Here is a 27,673-nt window from a genome sequence, read left to right as displayed (position 1 = left end):
CGAGTAGGCGCGTCCCCTTGTGAGAACTCAATCGTGTCTGCAGAACCTCACAGAACTTCGTCCGGTAGTTGCGGAGTTCTGTCCTGAGGAAAACGGAAAAATACAGACATTACGCAAACACGCGCTCAGTTTTTCTACTTGCTTACGATTGGGTTTTTCCAGATCGAACGGCTAAAGCCTGATAAAAATGATTTTAATTGGGGATAAATTACCCCTTATGCGCGACACAGAGTTTGATTTTCCAGTATAGACTATATCTCAATAGTTTCTTTTCTACTTTCAGTATTTATTTTTTATTTTGGTGCTGATTAGTCACCATCATATAACAATTCTAATTCCTGTTCTTTCTTTGTCGTTTCCTGTTTTTACAGTACCGTACTCCCTCATTTTCTCTCCGGGTTGTCTTTTTCTTTCTTCTGCGCATATTCTTCCCAGTTTCATATTTGTTCTACCTTGAAAGCCTTCTGAACTTCATATTTTATACTCAAAAGAGTTTCATTTTGATATTTCCGATTCTTTAATGATGTTTCTTTCTAGTTCTTTTCTTATTTGTGTAATATATGCTTTGTTTCTTTAACAGGTTCTCATTCATTCCGTACAAGATTAGTCCCACGCCGGCCGGTGTGGCCGTGCGGTTCTAGGCGCTTCAGTCTGGAACCGCGTGACCGCTACGGTCGCAGGTTCGAATCCTGCCTCGGGCATGGATGTGTGTGATGTCCTTAGGTTAGTTTGGTTTAAGTAGTTCTAAGTTCTAGGGGACAGATGACCACAGATGTTAAGTCCCATAGTGCTCAGAGCCATTTGAACCAACCATTAGTCCCACTCTTGCCATTACTTCTGATATTTTCGATGTGTCTTCGTAGATCTCCTTGTTACTTCTCATTCTGCAACCATTTGTAGTTTCTAATACACCCACTATTTTCCTAACAACGCGCCTTTCAAGTTAGTAGTCATATGCATGTAAATATTCTGGTCTTACCGCTGTGGTAAAGTGTTTTAGTTTTGTTTTTCTGAATATGCATTTCTTGTTGGAGATATTTTTGCCAGTAATATGCTCTTTCTATCTTATTAACTCTTACTTTTATTGAAAATTTCTCTAGTCCATCTTATTATATAGTTTCTCCTATATACTTTAATTTAGTAACTAGCACTATTTTGCTTATCTGTGTTTCTGTGTGTTCTCGTGAATTTTTTTAAATACATTTTATTAATTATCTTTTTTAAGTTGGAGCAGTTCTGTTCGCCATTTTTTTAGAAGTCAGGTTTTCTGGAAGTATCGTAAAATAGTTTTCAAAAGCCACGCAGTTTAATTCTATCTGTATCCTTGCCAGAAATACTGGAGCATTTTTGCATTTTTTTCGCTCCAAATTCCAGATCCTTACAATTTTTTTTCTAAAACGCAGTTAAACAGTAAAGGTGATAAACCGCTCCCTGGTGCAACGTCAGTTTTCACTTTTAGTGGCTGTGATACTTCCCACATAAATTTAACTTTAGATGTCATACTTCTTATAGTTTCATGAATTACGTTAGCTGATTTGGTTTTAACACCAAATTCGTTGATGGTTTTATCTATTGTTCCTCTATCTACCGAATAACATACTTCGTAGAAATCAATAACTGAAGAAGTTATAGTTTTGCTGGTTAACACTTTGTGGAGAATTATCGATTTTAAGTTAAAAATCTGTTCTGTGCAAGATCTTACCCTTCGGAAAGCATCTCGACCTTTTCCAAGTTGTTTTTGTATTTCGTTTATTGTTCTTTCTGAAAAGTATTGTACGATGGTGTTTTCTGGATGCGATATGAATTTCGACTTTAATGGAGCGATAATTTGGCGTTAAATTATACATTAATTTATATATGCAACTAAAACCAAATATCACAGAGATGAGGCATTAGATGTTGTTCGTTTATGCTTGCTGAAAAGTAAGCATAGAGTACCAATTTGGAAACCACAGAAAATGAGGAGAGGTCCAACATCTAAAGGATGATTTTAATGAACATATGTGTATCTTTTGCACTACTCACAAAGAAGACGCGGGTCCAAAGAGGTGTTGGCAGAAGATGGTGGTTCATGGGAGTCATGAACCCTTGCCCTAAAAGAAGGCAACATTTTAGTAAATGCGAGATTTCTCAGGTAACTCCTGGAGAATGAAGTATCAAACTCGAAAATGGCAAGGACTTTTAGAAATTATAAGCTACGTTTAACACAGGACACTTGTTTTTGCATGAGGATCTGTCCACATGCATGTGCTTACGTCCTCACCACCTGACCGGCAACGTTTCAGCCAGGAAAAGTCACCCACACACAGGCAGACCGCGTGTCTGTCAACAACAAATCCGACGCAGCGTGATCCGCACGTAGGCGCGAAATTTAACCGACAGGAAGAAGATGCTGCTATATGCAAATGATTAGCTTTCCAGAGCATTCACACTAGGATGGCGCCCGTGGTGACACCTACAACGTGCTGATATGAGGAAAGTTTCCAAACGATTTCTCATAACAAATAGCAGTTGACCGGCGTTGCCTGGTGAAACGTTGTTGTGATGCCTCGTGTAAGGAGGAGAAATGCGTACCACACGTTTCCGACTTTGATAAAGCTCGGATTGTAGCCTATCGCGATTGCGGTGTATCGTATCGCGACATTTCTGCTCGCGTTGGTCGAGATCCAATGACTGTTAGCAGAATATGGAATCGGTGGGTTCAGAAGGGTAATACGGAACGCCGTGCTGGATCCCAACGGCCTCGTATCACTAGCAGTCGAGATGACGGGCATCTTATCCAAATGGCTGTAACGGATCGTGCAGCCACGTCTCGATCCCTGAGTCAACAGATGGGGACGTTTGCAAGACAACAACCATCTGCACGAACAGTTCGACGACGTTTGCAGCAGCATAGACTATCAGCTCGGAGACCATGGCTGCGGTTACCCTTGACGCTGCATCACAGACAGTAGCGCCTGCGATGGAGTGCTCAATGACGAACCTAGGTGCACGAATGGCAAAATGTCTTTTTTTCGGATGAATCCATTTTCTGTTTACAGCATCACGATGGTGGCATCCGTGTCTGGCGACATCGCGGTGAACGCACATTGGAAGCGTGTATTCGTCATCGCCATACTGGCGTATCATCCGGCGTGATGGTACGGGGTGCCATTGGTTACACGTATCGGCCACATCTTGCTCGTACTGACGGCACTTTGAACAGTTGACGTTACATTTCAGATGCGTTACGACCCGTGGCTCTACCCTTCATTCGATCCCTGCGAAACCCTACATTTCAGCACGATAATGCACGCCCGCATGTTGCAGGTCCTGTATGGGCCTTTCTGGATACAGAAAATGTTCGACTGCTGCCCTGGCCAGCACGTTCTCCGAATCTCTCACTAATTGAAAACGTCTGGTCAATGGTGGCCGAGCAACTGGCTCGTCACAATACTCCAGTCACTACTCTTGATGAACTGTGGTATCGTGTCGAAGCTGCATGGGAAGCTGTACCTGTACACGCCATCCAAGCTCTGTTTGACTCAGTTCCCAGGCGTATCAAGGCCGGTATTACGGCCAGAGGTGGTTGTTCTGGGTACTGATTTGTCAGAATCTATGCACCCAAATTGCGTGAAAATGTAATTACATGTCAGTTCTAGTATAATAAATTTGTTCAATGAATACCCGTTTATCATCTGCATTTCTTCATGGTGTAGCAATTTTAATGGCCAGCAGTGTATATTAATTGCGTAACACATGTACTTCTCAAAATTTTCCGACGAATGCCTCTCAAATGTTGTACTTAAATTAGCTGCAATGTTTTGTTTAGTGTTCTGTACCTCAACCGGTAAAAACGGAACCCTTATAGGACCACTTCCCTGTCCGTCTGCGTTGACCTTTGCCTTGTTTCTTTCCCGCCGTCACACAAGGTTAACTATGCAGCACTTGGGGAAATACGGTGTTACCGCTGCGGTCGGTTCGCTCTTGGAATTCCTTCGCGTCTTTCCCACACTCAAGCCTTCACAGAGGTGAAGGGTGATTCATTGTTTGAAAACCCCAGTCCCGTGTACACTGTGCGTTAGGCCCTCCGCCCAAGTGTCTTTAGGCGTTTCCGTTCCCGACCTACACGCAAGACTTTCACAAATGAATCGCGTCAGTGAACTACCCATTCTCAGATTAGCAGCCGCGAGTACTTCAGAACCACGAATAATAATTTGTAAGAATATTCTTAAAAATAACGTAGTAAATTCGATTCCATAGAAGAATGAATGGGTATGCATGTCAATGCCAGCAACAGCAGCAGCAGCAGCAGCAGCCAGTTTACAACCAGTGCTGCGACACAGCCTTCCTCCCGACTCCAAGCATGACGGACTGTAACCGTTTAGTACCCGCGAGCAGCATGGTCAAAGTCAACTTGTTATTTCGACCTGCTGGACGTCGTCGGCCTTGATATAACGGTTACAGTCTGTCGCTGGCGCCGTGGGGGTCACATGTTCGTTTTTCACCTTCTGCAGTTATTTATCAATTAACGTTTCTGATTCCTGGAGGCTCCTGGACTTACTTATTTATCAAATATTAATAGAGTATTGCATGTATAAACAGTGACAATTTTTGCTGAGGAAGACAGTTCAGCTCCGCCTGTATTTTCGTGTGTGTTCAGTAAATGCGCTTTCATTGCGAAATATTCGTTCCCGTTCACTGGTACAGCAGCTCTTATTGTGACACTATTTTCAACATAATGGATAAAATAATGCAAATATTCAACAAAAGTTTGGATTGACATCATTAGAAATAAGATTAAATATTAAAGAGCATAGAAATTTAGTGAAAGAAAAGAACTGGATTATTTAAGACGTATTGTACACGATAGGCAAAATAAAACTCTCCTGGAAAATATTTCAGACACCTTGAGGTAGGCAACCCAAATTACTCTATCCACTCTATTTGCTTATTATGTAAGCCGGATTGGCTACAGTGCCTACAGGTGCATGAAATACAAAAAATGTCGCAACAGCAAAAAATAATTAATGCAGAATGATAGACGAAGGGATCGGTTGGCAGTACATGTGGAGAAGAGGAGTTGTGGCACACGTTGACTAGAAGAATGGATTGGTTGGTAGGACATGTTCTGAGGCATCAAGGGATCACCAATTTAGTACTGGAGGGCAGCGTGGAGGGTAAAAATCGTAGAGGAAGACCAAGAGATGAATACACTAAGCAGACTCAGAAGGATGTAGGCTGCAGTACGTGCTGGGAGATGAAGAAGATTGCACAGGATAGAGTAGCATGGAGAGCTGCATCAAACCAGTGTCAGGACTGAATACCACAACAACAACAAAGATATTCGGGAATACATTTGTCTGCATAAGATATTTAAGAGATTAACATTGCAAGATGACAGGTCAATGTAAGAGCCGGCCGCTGTGGCTGAGCGTTTCTAGGCGCTTCATCCCGCCTCGGGCATGAATGTGTGTGATGTTCTTAGGTTAGTTAGGTTTAAGTAGCTCTAAGGCTAGGGGACTGATGACCTTAGATGTTAAGTCCCATAGTGCTTAGAGCCATTTGAGCCATTTGAGCTATTTTGTTAATGTAAGAGCAAGAGAAGCCATTGTAAATGTGAAATTCTGGTACGCTGTTAGTCAGTGTAAACGTCAGAATGTTGAATGCAAGCGTGCAAACGCGAACGCATTGTGTTGTACAGGTGCCACCAGTCAGTTTATGGGATGGAGTTTCACGCCTGCCGCACTTGATCGGTCGACACAGGGACTGCTGATGCTGTTTGCGGATGACGCTGGAGTTGTCCTCCGATGATATCCCACGTGTCCGTGATTTGAGACAGATCTGGTGATCGAGCAGGTAGACACTTTGTACGGCATGTTGTGTTACGACAGCGATATGCAGGCGAGCGTTGTCCTGTTGGAAAACACTCACTGGAATGTTGTTCATTAATGGCAACACAACAGGTCGAATCACCAGACTGACATACAAATTTGCAGTCCGGCTGCGTGGGATAGCCACGAGACTGCTCCAGCTGTCACCCGAAGTCGCACCGCAGACCATAGCTCCAGGTGTATGTCCAGTGTGTTTAGCACGCAAACGGATTGCGTGCAGGTCCTCAGCTGGCCCCCTCCTAACCAACACACGGCCATCACTGGCATCGCGGCACGACCAACTTTCATCGGAAAACATAATAGAGTCCGCCGCCCTCTCCTCCAATAAGCTCTCGATTGGGGTTAGTGAAATGCGCGCTACAGGGGGGTCTGCCTCTGAGCTTTCCTAGAAGAGACCGATTTGTGTCCGTTTGTTGTGTCTCCGCGGTGCCAACTGCCGCTCAGATTGCTGCGACAGAGTCATACGCCGAACACGTTGGTCTTCCCTCTCGGTAGAGCCGGGTATTCTTGCGATCGTACATTCTCGTGATCACCGCTGCCAGCAGTCATGTACAGTGGCTACATTCCTGCCAAGTCTTTCTGCAGTATCGCAGAAGGATCATCCAGCCTCTCGTAGCCCAATTACACGACCTCGTTCAAACTTAGTGAGGTGATCATAATGACGCCTTTGCCGCCCAAAAGTCATTCTTGACTAAATTCAACCCACCCAGTCCAATCTCAAATGTAAATAACGCTGACGACCCTTACATGATGTATTTAAAGTAAACTTGACTTGCATCTTCACACTACCCCTAGTAGCGCCACTCTTATACCACTGGCGCGAAATCTGAACAGACATCATCTTTCAGACGTAGAAACACACCTACTAACTGTCGTTTATATCACACAACTCCTACTTGGTGTTACGATTTTCCGTCAGTGTATTTTCATGGAAAGTTTTATTTCGCGCATCCTGTACTTAAGAATAAAAAATTAATAACAAAGCACGTGTACAGAAGAGATAATTAACATGCGGAATTCGATATTATCACAATACTACGAAAATAAAAACGGATCCTACATAAAGCGTTGGAGATAAAGGTTGTTCATATCTGCAATATATTAATTTATGAACGAGCAGTTGTGGAAATATTACTCAGGGATGGTACTACCTTCTTCCTCTTCCTCTTCCTCAGCGGTTTAGCATTTGCCTTTCACGTGCTCTTGTTCAGTGCCTCTGTTTTTGTTGGTTAGTTGAAAGAAATGGAGAGAACAAATTTTGATCTCTCCACTTCTTTCGTGGTCTACCTATCTATATTTTCCCTGTTGTTCGATAACTCATTGGTATTTGAGGCGTTTTATTTGCATTCATTCTTATGACACGATCACTTCATTTATTGCTGTACTCTGTGATTTGTTTACTTATGCTTTTAAGTCATAGTTCTCGTCTGATTCTTGTATTGCAATAATATCAGATAGTTTGTGGCCAGCAGCCGTTCTCAAAAACCTCATTTCCACAACTTATATTCTTCGTTAACTTTCAGCTGTTATTGTCAAAGTCTCACTGCTATAAAGTACAGAACGTAACGCTATTTTCTGTTCAAATTTATTGCTATTTGCTTCAGCAACTTTTTGTTCAGTGTTGTACACTAATCAGTGTATTTTGTTATGATATGTACTGTGGGATGAAACTTTTATATCAGTAGTTTCAACTTCTATTCGTTTTACAGAAAATTTTTATATATTACAGACCTGAATATAGCTTGTAGATAAGCCGAAACTAGTAATCAAATAAAATTATATTTGCGTTTTTGACTATTAAGGTGTTTTGAACCCACGTATTTCCAAAAAGTTGAACTGATTCTGTCACTCTTTAGTCTGGTCGCTTGTTACAGTTTTCCTTCGGACTAGGACTTGACCTTTAAAAGCCACGAGTTTTGTTTTTTGTGTCCAGACTGTTACATCTATTGGCAGTAACATGAAATTTATAAACAGCTTCTAGAAGGGTGCGCACGCTGTCAGCTACAAAAATTTGTTATCAGGAAAGAGTGTAGCTGTTAGGTAATTTCGTTGGTTAAAATTATTGGTAAGCATTGTGTAGCCAAGAAAAATGTCGACTGCAGAGCAGTTGGCGGAGAGACACCGCTATCAAAAACCAGCCGCCTGTACAGACTCCTACACACTCAATCCTGTGCTCTGTCTTAACAAACGCCGGCTGCCTTTTGCGACTGTGTCACTGCGCAGGCTGTGGATAAAAATGTGGATCCCACAGAGGCGCCCACTCTTTGGTTGACGGTGTCTTTTCACCACCTGCTCTGTAGTCGACATTTTTCTTGGATACACAGTGCTTACCATTAACTTTAAGCAAAGTAACACAGAAGTGATTTCAGGCGTTCCCCAAGGTAATGTTATAGGCCCTTTGCTGTTTCTTATCTATATAGACGATTTGGGGGACAATCTGAGCAGCCATCTTCGGTTGTTTGCAGATGACACTGTCGTTTATCGACTAATAAAGTCATCAGAAGATCAAAACAAACTGCAAAACAATTTAGAAAAAAAATATCTCAATGCTGTGAAAAGTGGCAGTTGACCCTAAATACCGAAAAGTGTGAGGTCATGAGTACTAAAAGAACCTCGTTAAACTTCGGATACACGATAAATCAGTCTAATCTAAAAGCCGTAAATTCAACTAAATACCTAGGTATTACAATTACGAACAACTTAAATTGGAAAGAACACACAGAAAATGTTGTGGGGAAGGCTAAGCAGAGGCTGCGTTTTATTGGCAGGACACTTAGAAAATGTAACAGACCTACGAAGGAGACTGCCTACACTACGCTTGTCCGTCCTCTTTTAGAATACTGCTGCGCGGTGTGGGATACTTACCAGATAAGACTGACGGAGTACATTGAAAAAGTACAAAGAAAGGCAGCACGTTTTGTATTATCGCGAAATATGGGAGAGAGTATCACAGAAATGATGCAGAATTTGGGCTGGAAATCATTATGAGAAAGGCGTTTTTCGTTGCGACGGAATCTTCTCACGAAATTCCAATCACCAACTTGCTCCTCCGAATGCGAAAATATTTTATTGACACCGACCTACATAGGGAGAAACGATCACCACGATAAAATAAGGGAAATCAGAGCTCGTACGGAAAGATATAGGTGTTCATTCTTTCCGCGCGATTTTACATGTGCACTCACGAACCGTGTCGTATTTGTTGTTGACATGCGGTTCGGTCAATCTATGAATGGCTGGCCTTTCCTGGCCGGAGTATTTTCGGCCGCAGGTGAGACCGGAAACCCACCCACGCGGTCCCGCCGTCAAGCAAGAAACTGTAAAGCATCCGCTGTGTTGAACGCAGTTTGCAGTTTTCTAGAATTCCTTCCTAATTTCGACACTAAGTGTTCATGCTATAAATCTCATCAGTAGTATCCGGACATCCCTAGGAAAAGCGGAGTAGACAACTAGACGCGGATCCGGCAGCGTAAAAGGGGGCGGCAAGTATCGCATCGTCAGTACAGACGCAATCAAAGCAGAAGGGATAGGTTACCGGTAGGAGTGCTTAATCACTTCGAACGTGAGCCAGTCGTTGGACGTCTACCGAGTAACATGTCCTCCAGGGACATTTCAACCCTCTAAAGCTGCCCAGATCGACTTCTGGTGATATGGATGTGCAGTGAAAACGCGAATGAATGATCATAACAAATTCCGACCTGTTGTAGTTACAGCCAGAGACCATCGAGCGTTTCCGAGGGTGGCCGTAAAAAATAGCATAAAATCAGCAGAAGGAATCAATGTTGTTGAGTTTCCAAATGCTTCCAGCAGTCCAGGTAGCGCAGTGACGGTGCTCTACGAAAGGCAAAGGTCCCGAGTTCGAGTCTCGGTCGGGTACACAGTTTTAATCAGCCAGGAAGTTTCATATCAGCGCACACTCCGCTGCAGAGTGAAAATCTCATTCTGGAAACATCCCCCAGGCTGTGGCTAAGCCATGTCTCCGCTATATCCTTTCTTTCAGGAGCGCTAGTTCTGCAAGGTTCGCAGGAGAGCTTCTGTAAAGTTTGGAAGGTAGGAGACGAGGTACTGGCAGAAGTAAAGCTGTGAGTACCGGGCGTGAGTCGTGCTTCGGTAGCTCAGTTCGTAGAGCACTTGCCCGCGAAAGGCAAAGGTCCCGAGTTCGAGTCTCGGTCGGGTACACAGTTTTAATCTGCCAGGAAGTTTCAATTTACGTGTCGTTCAAAATGGCTCTGAGCACTATGGGACTCAACACCTGAGGTCATCAGTCCCCTAGAACTTAGAACTACTTAAACCTAAGTAACCTAAGGACATCACACACATCCATGCCCGAGGCAGGATTCGAACTTGCGTCCGTAGCAGTCGCGCGGTTCCAGACCGAAGCGCCTAGAACCGCTCGGCCATAACGGCCAGCTTTACATGTCGTAAACTGAATATGACAATAGAGCAGTCAGTATAAATCAACATTTTGTCTAACATTCGTGGATTTCGACTCAACTACATTAAAATTTAAACCATCTGCCCATGGAAAACGCACCACTAATTATCATTACTGTACCGAAGGGCTTCCAAGACGGACAGAAACAAAGTGATAATAAGGTCAGAACGGGGTAGGGGACTTCGAGTGGTGCGAAATTTTCCAAATGGCCACACGGTGAACCTCTTTGTCGAGGCCTGCTTTTTTTTTTCTTTGTAGAAACATTCCTTTTATTTTATTACCGATACCAGCTACGAAACTTGTTGGCATTTAGAGGCGCTTGATTGTACCGCTGACAAAATTTTCTCTGGTGATTGTGATGACACAGTGACAAATTTTAGATTCTAACATGCTGAGTGTCTTCTGCATGCAGCCCGCCATTTTCATTAGTGTTCTTCTGTCTTCTTCTTGTTTCTCGTCTTTTCCCGCACTCTACGAGGTTGTTATTTGTTATATGGTTTTGGCAATGTTAGTGATAGTTGTTGCCCAGATGCCGTTCCTCCACCACCACTCCCACCTAGATGGAATTTTTGTACATCCATCTGTCTGCGTCTAAAGCAAAGTTCATATTCAAGTTCGAGAATACATTCTGTTAGTCGACCACAATATTATTACACCTAGGTGCTTCGGTCGGCTTATCGTGAGTTTTTATAGTGATTTTCAGCAGGACACGCTGAACTACTTGATAGTATAGGTACAGCTGCATTGAAACCGTTTACAATGCAATGCGTTTTCCTTAGTCACCATTCTACTTGTTTATTGCAACGTCACTGCGTGTTTTCGACATCGCCACGGGGGGCCAAGTACGAGGTGCATTCAAGTTCTAAGGCCTCCGATTTTTTTTCTAATTAACTACTAACCCGAAATCGATGAAACTGGCGTTACTTCTCGACGTAATCGCCATGCAGACGTACACATTTTTCACAACGCTGACGCCATGATTCCATGGCAGCGGCGAAGGCTTCTTTAGGAGTCTGTTTTGACCACTGGAAAATCGCTGAGGCAATAGCAGCACGGCTGGTGAATGTGCGGCCACGGAGAGTGTCTTTCATTGTTGGAAAAAGCCAAAAGTCACTAGGAGCCAGGTCAGGTGAGTAGGGAGCATGAGGAATCACTTCAAAGTTGTTATCACGAAGAAACTGTTGCGTAACGTTAGCTCGATGTGCGGGTGCGTTGTCTTGGTGAAACAGCGCACGCGCAGCCCTTCCCGGACGTTTTTGTTGCAGTGCAGGAAGGAATTTGTTCTTCAAAACATTTTAGTAGGATGCACCTGTTCCCGTAGTGCCCTTTGGAACGTAATGGGTAAGGATTACGCCCTCGCTGTCCCAGAACATGGACACCATCATTTTTTCAGCACTGGCGGTTACCCGAAATTTTTTTGGTGGCGATGAATCTGTGTGCTTCCATTGAGCTGACTGGCGTTTTGTTTCTGGATTGAAAAATGGCATCCACGTCTCATCCATTGTTACAACCGACGAAAAGAAAGTCCCATTCATGCTGTCGTTGCGCGTCAACATTGCTTGGCAACATGCCACACGGGCAGCCGTGTGGTCGTCCGTCAGCATTCGTGGCACCCACCTGAATGACACTTTTCGCATTTTCAGGTCGTCGTGCAGGATTGTGTGCATAGAACCCACAGAAATGCCAACTCTGGAGGCGATCTGTTAAACAGTCATTCGGCGATCCCCCAAAACAATTCTCTCCACTCTCTCGATCATGTCCTCAGACCGGCTTGTGCGAGCCCGAGGTTGTTTCGGTTTGTTGTCACATGATGTTCTGCCTTCATTAAACTGTCGCACCCACGAACGTACTTTCGACACATCCATAACTCCATCAGCACATGTCTCCTTCAACTGTCGATGAATTTCAATTGGTTTCACACCACGCAAATTCAGAAAACGAGTGATTGCACGCTGTTCAAGTAAGGAAAACGTCGCCATTTTAAGTATTTAAAACAGTTCTCATTCTCGCCGCTGGCGGTAAAATTCCATCTGCCGTACGGTGCTGCTATCTCTGGGACGTATTGAAAATGAACGCGGCCTCATTTTAAAACAATGCGCATGTTTCTATCTCTTTCCAGTCCAGAGAAAAAAAATCGGAGGCCTTAGAACTTGAATGCACCTCGTACAATAATATCGCGATCGGATAGCAAATGTTTGCGCAACGTCTATCTGAAGTGGGACATAGGTACCAGCCCAGTAACCCAGTAACTGAGGGTAGAAAACCGCCTAAGAAGCACACCCAGTCTGGATATCGTTAATCCTCGAGGCGGATTGAATCCGGGGTCATTCTCGCCTTCCCTAATCCTGGAAGAGGCATGCTAATACGCACGGCTACCAGGGCAAATGCTTTCGTCACTAATGACTCGAGAGTTTTCACCTATGTATCATCCCGAATGCGCCGGTTCCCATTCACTGCGCTTTCGCAGCAATATTCTCATCGATGTATCCACATGCATTAAACAGCTATAGCCATTTGTAATCGCTATGTGTGTTTTGAATTGCTGTGTACACCAAGATAATGAGTTAGCTTTTCTCTAAAAAGTAGTAGGATTTACTTATGCAGCTTATATGGGAGTACTGTAAATTGCAATGCAGAAACTAAGTTGGTTTCCTGTGGGAGCACCGATTACATGCTAGCGATGGAAAAAACCGACAGGTCAACGCCTCTCAGTTATATCAGGTGTTTTTTTTATTTTTTACAAATAACCGAGTAAAAAACCTAAATGTGGATTAGCACTAGCAGTAGTGATAAAATTTTCGTTTTTAAACAAATCTTTTTTTAAAGAAGTAATTTTTATTCGTAAAATTTGCATTTGTTTGAGATACTGCGTTATTATAAAAAATGAAAGAAGCGATCAGTGCTATTCTAACAACAACGCCGACAGAAACGAGCTACAAACACCTAGCATAAGAATTGGTACAGCCTTGCTGAAACAGTAATGTTCTGTTGCCGTGTGTCGTAGATCAAGACTCGCGAGTACCTGCGTTGCAGCCACCTGGTCTACGCAGTAGGCCGGCCGATGTGGCCGTGCGGTTAAAGGCGCTGCAGTCTGGAACCGCAAGACTGCTACGTCGCAGGTTCGAATCCTGCCTAGGGCATGGATGTTTGTGATGTCCTTAGGTTAGTTAGGTTTAACTAGTTCTAAGTTCTAGGGGACTAATGACCTCAGCAGTTGAGTCCCATAGTGCTCAGAGCCATTTGAACCATTTTTCTACACAGTAGTTTCTCGCTGTGGCCGCCTGACATCTGTGATATTGCAGAATGGCACCATTACTAGCCTGGAAATTTTTTTAAGGAGCGACTTCGCAATCAAGTACAATGCTTCATTTGCTTTAGGAGATTGGGGATTTGTCTGCCATTTCTGTGAAATATTATGATAACAATAATATTATGATAACAATAATAAATTAAAAACTTAACAACAATTCATTCATAGTAAAAAATAAAAATAGAAAGTAGCTGATCTGCTGAATGGGTCTACATAATACGCGTTTATCCACTTGTAGCCCTTGTAAACGAACAAACTTACACAAAAAATAGGGTTCTTGAACCTCAGTTTTCATCCTTTAGCCCTGACTATTCGTAATGTCCAAATAATGATATGATCCACGATTATAATACGATTTTTGAGCAGAGTTAAAAAAATTGAATTAATAGGCGAATACTAGCTATTCATTGTATCTTTCAACAACTTATCACTTTTCGAGAAAAACAGTGAACGGACTAAGTTTTCTTTTATTTGTTTATTAAATTTAATATTTTGATTCTATGTATCTTGAAACTGACAGAGTCAACATTTTTCGATCTCTGTTTGATTTCTAGGTTTATTTCAGGAAATAACAGGAATAAAAAACCGAAAGTCGTAAATTTCAGAAACCGGTTATTTTGAGCGGTTTTAAGTGAGGTTAAACTGGCTTGGGAAGAAGACGATATAAGAGAAAACCGGTTGTTTCAGCGATAACCGACATCCCCATTAAATGCACACCTACGCGAGTCTAGTGCTGTACCATTTAACGATAGTTCATCGCGGTCTCAGCCGCGTCGCATACAATTCCCCGAAACTTGAACCGTACCATGTTCGGCAGTTGCCACGATGTGCGGGTGCGTAATACACCCGCCTTATATGCCGTATATGTAAGTCTATCACAAAAATTACTATTTACCCGAGAACCTTTACTTCAACTTCGTGATGGCTTGTTCCAACTCTGTGCTTGGCTGCAATCCGTCAGTATGAAAGCTCTCTTTCCAGACGGATTAACAAATATTGTGCCTTATGAGCGCGCAATAAGTGAAATGAAAACCACACAACGTTTGGCACTGACTGCGCTGCGGTTGCAGCGGTTTGTGTATGTCTCCGTTGCATTATTGGGTTATTATGTAGCCTTGATATCGGGGACGGGTGACATCTCTTGCTTCGTTTTGTAGCTCAACAACCAACACGAGCGGACGTAGTTACGTGAGGTCGCTGCTACAGTCGTAATTTCCGCCAACTAGCACCTATTATGCTAAAGAGCGCTCTTATTAATTAAATTTGTGTAAGATAATGGCTCTTTTTGTCCGCATATGATGCATTCTTTCCTGATGTGTAAAGTCTGCATCTTCGAGAACAACGCATGAAGACTTTGTATCTTCTTTAACAAATGTTCTTCCTTGTGTGGTCATAAAGAGACAGCCAGTGAGCGAGGAGCACGGGGAATTACGTGAATTTAAACTAATTTGCTCCAGATAGTGCCGGTAACACTAAAGAGTGCATTTGCTAACTAAGTTAGTTGAATATGTTGGCTCTTCTTGTCGTAATCGGGTGCATCCTTTCACACCTCTGTTTCTAAGCTCTAAGAAGCAAACGCATACGCAAATCCTTCCTCACCTTATCTTCTATGAGGTGCGTTCGTTATGTTGAAAAATAGAGTTTTGTAGCCAAAATAGTGGGGAATAATATGGTATATTGGAATCCTGAAAAATCTTACTTTCAGGGAAAAAAAGAGTTGCCTTATTTACTGAACGCCCCTAGTATATTGAAAGATGCGGCAGGCAGTAACGCAAAATGAGAGATATTATCGAAGAGTGCGGTACGACTAATTCAGTTATTAAAGCCGAAGACGACTAAACGGGATGGTGTCGACCTCCGAATGTCAAGGGCGTTGCGTTCTCCAGTGAATCACCTTTGCCGCAGGCCGAAAGGAGCCATGAGGTGATTAATGAGCGTCGGGTCATAAATACAGTCCCCATAACATCCGTAAAATCAGAAAGCTCACGGCATAAAATTGCCGATTGCAAGGCGGCAGTAAGGACAGTAATCAATGTGGAAACGCTTTACATGGCAAAATAATTGAAATGATTCACACCTTTTCGCTAATTTCTGATTTGCTAATTACTATGAGCAATACCTGCGCGGAACCTCCCATGTCTACCTGGATAGTTACGTAATTGCACACCTTTACTTGGCCAATTTAATTCTGCTCTTCTGAAGCTGTTTAGCTGCCGGTGCTCGTCAGTGACTGAGGTAGTTGAACCACTGAAGTAGATGTAGTCATTCAACTGGTCTTATTTTAGGAATGTTGGACTCATCTGTCTTTCTATTTATAAAAGTGACTATATGTTTGGATGTTCCAGCATAGCTCTGGAATACCTTCAGTGATTTCATTCAAACTTGGTGCAAATGTGACATGATACTGTGGGACAATTACCATAGAGGTAAACACCACTAGTGTCTCCATTTTTACGTGTGGCGGAGGGGTAGAAATGTAGTGATATGTAATAACAAATTTGGAACGTCTGGAACTATTTCAATAAAACTTGGTACGTATATGACTTGCTATATAAAAGAAATATTGTAGGACAGTTATTGATCTAGCTCTTCTAGAGATGTCGTGTGTCTCGTACGGGACGGAACGAAGTGAAATCTTAACATAACTCGGGAAAGTACAGCGAAGTTTCCAGTAAATCTGGCACACTTACAACTTACTAACTGGGAGAAAACGTACTGTTGGGATTGGGGATAAGAACGTAGTGAATATGTAAAAAATAATCGAAAGCAGGAGATACAATCGTCGAATCAAACATTATGGGGATCGCCAGGGTCAGTCTTGTCAATCCCATTGCCATTTAAGCGTGAGTTTTTGCGGAATGAAATGAACAGAAATCTCGAGATCCTTCCGGAAATTTTTAGAAATTAGTAGAACTCTACAGAACCTTCTAAAATGAAATTAATAGACAGTAAAAATATTAACATGTTTTCTGTTCTGAGATATCATTCATCTTCCTGCACCCATACAAACAAATGTTGACATTTAAAAACGAAAGTGCGTGGAATTGGAAGAAGGGCGGAATATACAAATGCCTGGATGTGATTTTTGAATTTTTTTTCCTCTCCCCATTAGAGGCCACTTCGGTGACTTGCGTGTCTCTAACCTATCCCAGTAGCTCTACTGGGGAAAGGGGACCTACGGTTCAGAGTGGAATCTGACACACGTGTCGTCCTGGCAAATCTTCACATTATTGAGAGGTGAAAGCTAGGTTAAAGGCAGACTGAAATATTCTGTGGTCCCCCGATAACGCTACCTTCCGGTTTCCAGGCACGCATTTTACCACTAGACAGACCGATGTTCCATACCATGTTTCTCGATGGGTGAAGCCGCTATGTGTAAGTACGGGACAAAGTGGTGTTCCTCCGTTATTTTCCGGTCGCAGTAACAGTTTTCTTAAGCGACGGGTGGAGATGGTCGACAGTAAGTAGGCAGCACCCACTATGGCCTAGGCCGAAGCTAGCCTTCTGAATGTTTTTGAACGACCCGAACATGCAGGATACAGGGGTGTACAGACCAGGTAGCACCGCGGGTCGCTAAACCTTCACCGTGACCACGCAGGGGCTGCAAGCTCAAAAATAACGCCACGTGAGACAAGTTATTATGAGTATTCTTATTATTTCAAATTTCCACCCTCCTGCCCCAATGCCAGCTGAACTAGGATCAAAAGAATTAAGTTATATTTTGAGGTGAAAAAGGCACTCCGTCTTCAGGTCACAACTGGCCCATGGGGACCATCCGCCCGCCGTGTCATCCTCAGTTGAAGATGAGGATAGGAGGGGCGTGTGGTCAGCACACCGGTCTCCTGGTCGCTATGATGGTTTAGTTTGACCGGAGCCGCTACTATTCGGTCGAGTAGCTCCTCCGTTGGCATCACGAGGCTGAGTGCACCCCGAAAAATGGCAACAGCGCATGGCGGCTGGATGGTCACCCATCCAAGTGCCAGGCACGACCGACAGCGCTTAACTTCGGTACTCACGGGAACAGGTGTATCCACTGCGGCATGGCCGTTGCCTGAGGTGAAAAAAGTCATGGACTATCTACTAACATCGTGCCAGTCCCCCTTTTGCTTGGCGTAGCGCACTAACTCGACGGGGCACGGACTCGACATATCGTTGGAAGCCGCTGAAAAAATACTGAGCCAAGATGTGTCTATAGCCGTCCGTAATTGCGAAAGTGTTGCCGGCGCAGAATTTTTTGCACGAACTGACCTCTCGTTTATGTCCCATAAATGTTCGATGGGATTCATTCTGGGTGGTCAAATCATTCACTCGAATTGTCCAGAATGTTCTTCAAACCAATGGCGAACGATTGTGGCCCGGTGACATGTCGCATTGTCATCCATAAAAGTTCCTTCGTTGTTTGAGAATATGAAGTTCATGCAAACGGTCTCCAAGTAGCCGAATATAGGTACTTCTAGTCAATGATCGGTTCGGTTGGACCAGAGGACCCAGTCCATTTCATGTAAACACAGTTCACACCATTATGGAGCCACCACCAGCTTGCACAGTGCCTTGTTGACAAGCTGGGTCCATGGCTTCGTGGTGCCCAGGGCACGCAGGAACACTACCATCGGCTCTTACCAACTGAAATCGGTACTCACCCGACCTGGCCACCGTTTTACAGTCGTCTAGGGTCCAACCGACATTCTCGCGAACCCAGAACAGGCGCTGCAGGCGATGTCTTGCTGTTTAGCGAAGGCTCTCGCGTCGGTCGTCTGCTGCAATGACATGCCTACGCAGACGTTGGCGTAGTGTGTAAGTCCAAAGGCTGATGACCTGAGCGGTTTGGTTCCTTAGGAATTGACACACATTTTTTGTGGCACTTATTGTGAGTCAGTTATAGTGGTACAATTAAATAAAGCCCTTGTCTCCTCTAATTTGATCAGAAAATTTTGTGTAGTAACCTTCTACAGAGCCGGCCGCTGTGGTCGAGCGGTTGTAGGTGCTTCAGTCCGGAACCACGCGGCTTCTACGGTCGCAGGTTCGAATCCTGCCTCGGGGATGGATGTGTGTGGTGTCCTTAGGTTAGTTAGGTTTAAGTAGTTCTAAGTCTACGGGACTAATGACCTCAGATGTTAAGTCCCATAGTGTTTAGAGCCATTTTAACCTTCTACAGACAAAGCACATACATGAAAAGAATAAAAATAAACTAAAAACAATAATCGGGTTTCGAACATGGGGCGCAAATTTAAGAAAACACGACACTAACCACCGAGCCACCAGTTCCTGTAAAGACGTAGTGTGCGTAAAAGGCACATAAAGTTCCCCGAAAATATCTCGAAAACTTTGACCCTCGTTTTTTCACAATCGGTTTCGTATCTGCGGATAAGGCAAGGCACGTATTCCCTTGTTTTTAGTCCACTTTCACTGAACGAAGTCGCTGGGAAATTGGGTGATGGTACTTGAGTGTTCTCTTCGTGAAATGTACAAAATCTGCGGCAAGTGAGGCGAGTTGTTGAGGGGAAGTGTTTTGCTAAGGATAAGGATGTAGTATATGTGTGTCGGGGGGGGGGGGGGATAGGAGGAGGGCTGATATGGAGAGAAGGAAGGAGAACTCATAAAGCTGGGTGGACAGGTAAATCACTGGCCAGATTTCCTGGGCAGATACCGTGAGAAGACATTATTAAACGGTTTTCTAACGCACCTTAGATTTACGACACAAATCGACACCTACTGGAAGTGTGTGAACAGGATTTTGGCGTTTTCCTTGATTCATCGAGCCCGATGAGGCAATCCTACGCATTGCGAGCGCTCGTTGTGTTCGTGTGAACAAAGCATAAATTGAAACTTTCAATCTCTGTGATGCAGTAGCCAGCGCCAGTCACGTCACGCACTTCTGCGCGAGCACCAAGCCGACCGAGGCGCGCTTTCCTCTCGGCGGTGATTTCCTATCCGTCACGCACGCTTTCTCCCGAAAATTGCGAAAATGTTACGCAGTTGGGCGATGACAACCAACATTCGGTCAGATCTATTGTTTCCTCTTCCGGGTTGCGCAACAAGCGACTGTCGGATGCAGTACGCATGACAAAGAAAGGCCAATGACGTTTAACGCACTCGCTATGATACATACATTGCATTTTAATCTTCTACATATACGTCTGCGGCTATACTCTGAGGTGAGTGGCACAAAGTACTTTTACTCTGCCATATACTAAAGTTTTTTGCCGTTAAGCCTGGTTTGCCGGCCGATGTGACCGAGTGGTTCTAGGCGCTTCAGTCCGGAACCGCGCTGCTGCTACGGTCGCAGGTTCGAATCTTGCCTCGTGCATGGATGTGTGTGATGTCCTTAGGTAAGTTAGGTTTAAGTAGTTTTAAGTATACGGGACTGATGACCTCAGATGTTAAGTCCCATAGTGCTTACAGCCATGTGAACCATTTTTTAAGCCTGGGTTATACCGAGGCCAATGGAACCCAGCGAGCAATCGCAGACAGTTCGAGAGTGATTTATAGCAGAGGGAACGGAAAACAACTCGAAATTACAGCATAGACTATGAACGCTCCGTCATTGTTCTTTGGCGCTAACAATCGGTATGCGGGACACGACACTATATGGCTAGAGCCAGGACGCAAAACTTTGATATTCAGAGAGGATTTCTGTGCATGGCGAGCGCACTATTTCTGACGAAGTGAGCAAAATGGGTCAGGAAAAGAAGAATTTAGGTAGTGAAACCATAGGAGGTAGTGCAAGTAACACTGTATTGCAGCTGCATATTTCCTTAGCATTATTCCAAAACTCTGAACACCGGTTGGCGTTTTCACTGGCTTCTTACTACAGTTGAGGAGGGAATTTCAAAACACAACACTGACGACCAACGTAGTGTGAAGGAAGGCTACCATTTACTCTTTAGTTCAGTAGTTCCAAATTTGGGCGTAATTAATCCTGGAGGAGTAAAACGAGCATTTCCCAGGGGTAAAAAGAAAAGGAATCGATTGTGTTTCGGTCACGACACTAAATTATATTTAAAACATCACTACTATTATCACTATTTTTTAAATGCTAGCATTGATGTGTGACAATATGAGCTTGAGGTTGCAGCTTACGAAACGAATGTATGACTCTACCCACTGCGTACTCTCTACCATGCATCTACAGTATGACACCAGAATAGAAATATACACAGGATGTATTCTAGAGGGTATCTTCAGGAACAAATCGAGGATGGAAATGTGTCTCCGGAAACGTCATTCGACGACAGTATGGAGTGTGCAAGTTAAAGGCGCCGGCGCCCATCACTAGGCTACCCCTCTGGCAGCAAATGTGACTCTGTACGCTGACGGACTGTAGGCGGAACATCTCGCAATGTTGTTTTGTAATTCAGTGATAGTGGCTGGGGAAGATCGAGCTAGCTGCTAGATGGACCGGCCTTGTCTCCTATGAAAGCGATGCTGCCTTGATGGATGAATGTTTCTGAGCCATGTTAGGGTTCACGTTGGTGCCGTTGGTTTGTTGGCATCGTGTAATAGGGATAACGGCGTCTCGTTTTCTTCTTTCGTTTACTGGTGCTACTATGTTTGCTAGCGTTGTCTGGTTCAAATGGTTCAAATGGCTCTGAGCACTATGCGACTTAACTTCTGAGGTCATCAGTCGCCTAGAACTTAGAACTAATTAAACCTAACTAAGCTAAGGACATCACACACATCCATGCCCGAGGCAGGATTCGAACCTGTGACCGTAGCGGTCGCTCGGTGCCAGACTGCAGCGCCTAGAACCGCACGGCCACTCCGGCCGGCAGCGTTGTCTGTATGCGAGTGGCAGCAGCAGCGGTTATCGATATCCAGTACTGTGGTACTATCTTTGGAAGGACGTCAAGTGTTTTCTGGGTTGGGTGCGTCGGTAGTTCGGTTGGGACGAAGCAGCAGTGAGCTCAAACAGCGCAAGGACATGCCGGGACCTCTGGCAGCACGCAGGCACTACCCGATCGAGGGGCTGTTGTTGTAAGGACCACAACTCCGTTGTCCACTGGACCCAGGACGTTTGAGTTGAGTGAACATTAACCCAGTAGTGAAACCTCCACTATTTTGAGATCACGCCGTTTGTTCGCACATTGCTGCTCACAGGGTCGCTGAGACGAAGAGCAACGAGTGGAGTGTTTGGAGTTGGCGAAATTAACTAGCCGTCCTCCACTTGTTAATATTAATTGTTGAATTCCTCGTGTTTATTGATGAAGCTCAACCAGCGATATTCTTCTGCCTAGTGTCCGCTAACGCCCCAGTTACCTGCCCTGGAGTTTAGCGTATTTTCGTGGCAGTGTACCTTTCTCCGCCTTGCCGCTGCTGTCCGGTAAGATGTGTAGTTCTACAGCCTCCTTGATTGTGATTCGGATACTTTGTTCTTTTGGACTGCTTTGGTCGTAGTGGTTCCTTCTGCTTCTGGATGTTCTAAACACGGGATTACGAAGACGCAGTGCTGTCCGCCGGTTCCGTCTTGCCTTGGTTATTCCATTGTTGTGTTGGTTACCACACGTTAGATATATTTGCAAGAGTGTTGAACTGAGTTTAAACTGTCCCTAGTTTGAGTTGCCATCCGGTTAAGTGAATACAACTCTTGGCTGACTGTCTCATTGGTTACGAAGTTGAGCGACTTTCCCAGGCCAATCCTTGGAGCACTGTCTGAGACCCACTTCTCTCTCAGTTTGATCAGATTGTGATTATTGTGCTTTTTTTAAAAAAAAAATATTTTAGTACCTCATGCAGAGGTTAACTGTTCTTAAGAATTTCCTATCCAGGCCTTCAGTCGTTAAATTGTTTTTTGAGTTATTGCTATTTGGGTTTTCAGCCGACAAATAATTTAAATTTCTGGCCAATAAGGCCTTCAGCTGTGAGTGCAACTTGCTTAGGAATTTTTTATTAGACATTGTGTCTTAACAGTCAAATTTGATAATTCTTCCTTATTGTCAACCTCATTTGCAATAGGTTCCATATAAAGTGTACGTGATTTTTTTAAAAAAATCTGAGTAACCAGCGGTAACTGAGTAAGGCCCCATCCACACCGAATCCTGCCTTTCCGTAAGTCCCATGTCTCAGTTTCAGGCACAGGTTTCCAACTGCATTCCTGTGCTTCATTGATTCCTCAATGCATCCTCTACAACCCTTCGAAGTCTGTCGCAACATTTCTGGGACACCCTGTATATATATCACATAATGCTTAAATATCTCTTGAAAATGCCTTCTCTGAGTTGCAGATAGTTCCTGCAAGGGACCATAAATTGCTCTATTATTCACTTCATAAGAAACAAAATAAGTAACTGCCAGACCAACACAACAATTGCTGGACAACTACACTGCTATATTGCCTACACAGTATAATTACAATCATTATTGTTATTATTAGTTGCAGTAGGTATACACAAAGAACTGGCAAGATGAATTTTTCCAATTTCTGCTAGTTCAGAAGTAAGGAGTCACGTAATCAAGTGATTTACTAACTAAGTATAGTTCACGCATTTTTACTTACATGTAGGTCGCTGGCGGTTCCCAATGTAGTGTTACACGCCGTCTGGTGTTCTTTATCTATATGAATGTTGTAGCAGACAATCTGACAGGCGTCTTAGGTTGTTTATAGAGATTCCGTCGATTATCGTACGGAAATATGCAATTGACAGTAAATAATGAAATATGTAAAGTCATCCACATGAGTGGTAAAAGGAATCCGTTAAACTACCGCTACACGACATATAAATTAAATCCAAAGGCCGTAAATTGAACTAAATACCTAGGAATTATAAATACAAACGACTTAAATTTAAAAGAACACAAAAAATGTTGTGGGGAAGGAGAACCAAAGACTGCGTTTTATCGACGGAACACGTAAAAAGTATAACAGATCTACTAAAGAGACTGCCTACACTACGCTTATCCGTCCTCATTTGGAGTACTGCTGAGCGGTTCGGCATCCTTACTAGATAGGATTAATGGAGTGCACCGAGAAAGTTCGAAGAGGAGCAGCACATTTTGTACTATCGAGAAGTAGGGGAGAGTGTGTCACTGACATGATGAAGGAATTGGGGTGGACGTCATTAAAACAAAGGCGTTTCCTCACGGAATTTCAATCATCAACTTCCTGCTACGAATGCAAAAATATTTTGTCGACACCGAATTACATAAGGAGGAACGATCATTATAATAAAATAAGGCAAATCAGAGCTCGCACGGGAAGATTCGTTTTTTTTTTTTTTTTTTTTTTTTTTTTTTTTTTTTTTTTTTTTTTTTTTTTTTTTTTTTGCTGTTCGAGAGTGGAATAATAGAGAATTAATGTGAAAGTGGTGCGATGAACCCTCTTCCAGGCACTTAAGTTTGATTTGCAGAGTATCCACGTAGATGTAGATGTATCTCAGAAGCACCTATGACGATATATATTCTTCCATAAGCAGCATTACATTCTCCTCAAACCACTCCACCCCTCGCGCAACCCATGTCAACGGAAGTAGACAAGACAACAGGCAAAAGCTTTCTGCACTGCTAGTGCCGAAGCGGAGAGGGCGCAGAAATTCCTTTCATGGTTCGCTAAAATACTGACAACCAGCCGAACACCGAAGAACACTAGCGAATGCGAACCGAACGCGACCACTTGCAGTGCGCTCTCTCTCACATCCCGATTACACCAGAGAGAATTCTCCTTCGCTTGCGTTGGGTCCGATGCAAAACAAGTTTCACATTCACGGATAGAGAGTGTGGGGTACGACAGCTTCTACGCTTCTGTGCGGGCTGTTGTTGCACCTTCATCCTTAGCGTGTAAACCACTGTGAAGTATGTGGCAGAGGGTACTTACCATTGCATCGCGGATTAGAGTGGCTTCTTGGGTGAAGCGCGGAAGGAATGATTACATAAATGTCTCCGTGCGCACTTAGCAGGCTTAATGTTGTCTTTGCTGCCTCTGCGGTTGCTACACGTAGGAGGCTGAGAAATATTCCTATATTCTTAAGTTAGTACTCTTTTTTGGCACTTTGCGAGAAGGCTTTCGTGGGATCGCTGGCTTCTATCTACGAGCGTCTTAAAGTTCAGGGATGCAGCATAGCCGTGATGCTCTCACGCTCTCCTGGTGACTCCGTGTTGTCCTTCTTTGTGTATATTCAGTATCCCTTGTTGTAGTGTCCTTAGGAAGCGAATGAAGGACAGGGTTAACATGGGCCACTTCAAGAAGCCAAGGTGGTGAAGGGTTCACACCCACTGGCAAAGTTGCAGGTAGTGTGAAGTGAAGCCGCCGTAGCAACTGCTGAAGGCGGACTCCAGGAGGTAACAGAGAAGAGGACGCGCCCAATACTGGCGATCAAAGGACTCATAGAAGAAGGAAGCATAGGATGGCAGACAAACAGCATGCGTACCTGCTGAGGAGAAAGTCACGGTGGGAGGAAAATGGTAGTTCAGAAGCTTCAGTATAAAGACTCTCAACCGGGCTAGTGAAAGGCGCCAGTGGCCAAACAGATGACACGATGGTGGATAGTGTTGAGACAGCGTTAAGTGGGATGGACGTGTAGCATAAACAAAGCACCCATAGTCGAGTTTCGAATGGACAAGGGACCGGTACAAACAGAGAAGGGTGGTTCGATCGGCACCCCAGGAAGTACCCTTGAGGTCACATAGGACATCGAGGAACCGTGTACAGTGGGCTGCCAGGTAAGACACATGGGAGGACCAAGAGAGTTTCCTATTGAGTATGAGCCCCAGGATTTTCATAGTTTGAAGGAACGGAAGGGCAACAGGCCCAAGATGTAAAGGTTGTGGGAGAAACTAATGGCGTCGCCAGAAATTCATGCAGACGGTTTTGTCAGTGGAAAAGCGAAAGCCATTTTCGATGCTCCAGGAGTAAAGACGATCAAGACATCGCTCAAGACGTTGCTCAGTGAGACAATAGATCGCAAAACCGTCAACAAAAAGGGAGCCGGAGATGACTGGAGGGAGACAGGCCGTAATGGGGTTAATGGCCACAGCAAAGAGGACGACGCTCAGGACGGAGCCCTGAGGCACACCGTTTTCCTGGATGAAGGTGTCCGACAAGGCAGATCCCACACACACCTTGAAAACTCTGAACGAAACACTGCAGGCGGCCACAGAAGCCCCACGTATAAAGAGTACTGAGGATACCAGTTCCCCAGCAGGTGTTGTAGGCCCTCTCCAAATCGTAAAACACGGCCACAGTCTGAGATTTCTGCAGAAAACCATTCATGACATAGGTGGACAAAGTCACGAGATGGTCAACTGCAGAACGCCACGCTCGAAATCCACACTGTGCATTCGCCAGTACATTGCGAGACTCGATCCACCAGACCAGCCGGGTATGAATCATAGGTTCCACCACCTTGCAAACGCAGCTGGTGAGAGAGATAGGGCAGTAGCTAGAAGGAAGGTTTTTGACCTTACCGGGCTTATTTATGGGTATGACGGTGGCTTCACGCTAACGTCCGGAGAATATGCCCTTTGCCGAGATTTGGTTGTACGTGTTAAGCAGAAAGTGCTTGCCCGCAAGAGAAAGGTTCTGTAACATCTGAATGTGGATGGCGTCTGGCCCTGGGGCAGAGGATCGGGATGAATTTAGTGCATGATCTAGTTCCCTCGTAGTAAAGGCGGCATTGTAGCACTCACGATTCGGAGAAAAGAAGGTTATTGCCCGAGCCTTCTCCACTTGTTTACGATGGATTAAGGCAGGGTGATAGTGGGAAGAGTTCGAAATGTCCGCAAAGTGGCGGCCCATGATGTTGGAGAGAGCAATAGCGTCCACGATGACATCTTCTGCTACTGTCAGACCGGAAATTGGGGAATGGATCTTGGTCCCAGAGAGTAGTCGGAGGTTGGCCCACACGACAGAGGAAGGGGTGGAACTGTTGAAAGAACTAGTGAATGAAATCACTACCTCTTTTGCTATCCCGAAGAACGTAACGACACTTTGCACGCATCTGTTTATAATGAATGCAGTTTGACATCATAGGATGACGATTAAAAACGCGGAGAGCACGTCTCCGTGCGCGAATTGCGTCGCGGCATGCCTCAGTCAACTAAGGGACTGGGACAAGACGTGGTAAAGAGGAAGTGCGAGGAGTGGAACGTTCTGCATCAGTAAGGATGAAGTTTGTGAGATATTCCACCTGGTCATCACAACTGGAGAAATCTTGGTCTTCGAAGGTCGCCAGGGAGGAGTAAAACTGCCAGTCAGCCTTAGTAAGCTGAAAGGTGTGCACGCAGATGGGTTAGGAGTCAGCAAACGGATAGCACATGGGAAATGGTCGCTCGAGTTGGTGTCAGAAAGAACGGACTCTCAATACGACAGGCAAGTTGGGCAGTGCAGAAGGTTAGGTTCAAATGGGAATAGGTGTGCGAGGAGTCAGAAAGGAAAATGGGTGCCCCAGAGTTAAGGCAGAAGAGGTTAAGTTGGTTAAGAAGGTCAGCCAAGAGGGCACCTCTCTAACAGGTCCTGGGAGAACTCCAAAGGGGATGATGCGCATTACACTCACCCAGTAGCAAAAATGGGGGAGGTAGCTGCCCAATAAGCTGAAGGAAGACTGCCCTGGTGACATCAAATGATGGAGGAAAATAAATGCTACAGAGGGAAGAAGTCAGGTGGGGAAACTGCAACAGCTTGAAGATGGGTAGTCGTGGAGATGGGTTGACTATGAATATAATCCTGTAAGACCAGCATACGCCCCACGAGATGGAATGCCGACCTCAGGGGGAAGGTCACAACGAACTGGGAAGAAATGTGAAAGCTCAAAGCGGTCGTGAGGGCGCAGTTTCGTTTCCTGAGGGCAGAGGGACGCTGTGGTGCTAAGAGTAGCGGTAAATCCTCTTTGCGGGACCGAAGGCCGCAAACGTTCCACTGGAGAAGAGTCATGATAAGGAAGGGATGTAGGGGGTGTCACCTCGGCGGCTGCAGAGTGACAGCCTGTGAAGAGTCGCTACTACAGGGCACAGAAGCAGGAGGATCCTGCTCCATGGGGTCCACAGAAGCATCTGCTTGCTTGTGCAGTCGGTGTGCGGAGTCCAACGCTGAAAAACGGTCGGTGGTGCGCACCGGCGACACGGAGG

General features: G+C 44.5%; 1 protein-coding gene across 1 annotated transcript in view; it reads left to right on the top strand.

The window, feature by feature from the left end:
- The window catches only part of LOC124711269 (putative fatty acyl-CoA reductase CG5065), a 245,037-nt gene that overhangs the window by 17,885 nt on the left and 199,479 nt on the right, over positions 1-27,673 (top strand). The window lies entirely within an intron of this gene.

The sequence above is a fragment of the Schistocerca piceifrons genome, chromosome 8 (assembly GCF_021461385.2).
Source record: "Schistocerca piceifrons isolate TAMUIC-IGC-003096 chromosome 8, iqSchPice1.1, whole genome shotgun sequence".
Taxonomy (NCBI): Eukaryota; Metazoa; Arthropoda; class Insecta; order Orthoptera; family Acrididae; genus Schistocerca; species Schistocerca piceifrons.
This window is presented reverse-complemented; position numbering and strand designations above follow the sequence as displayed.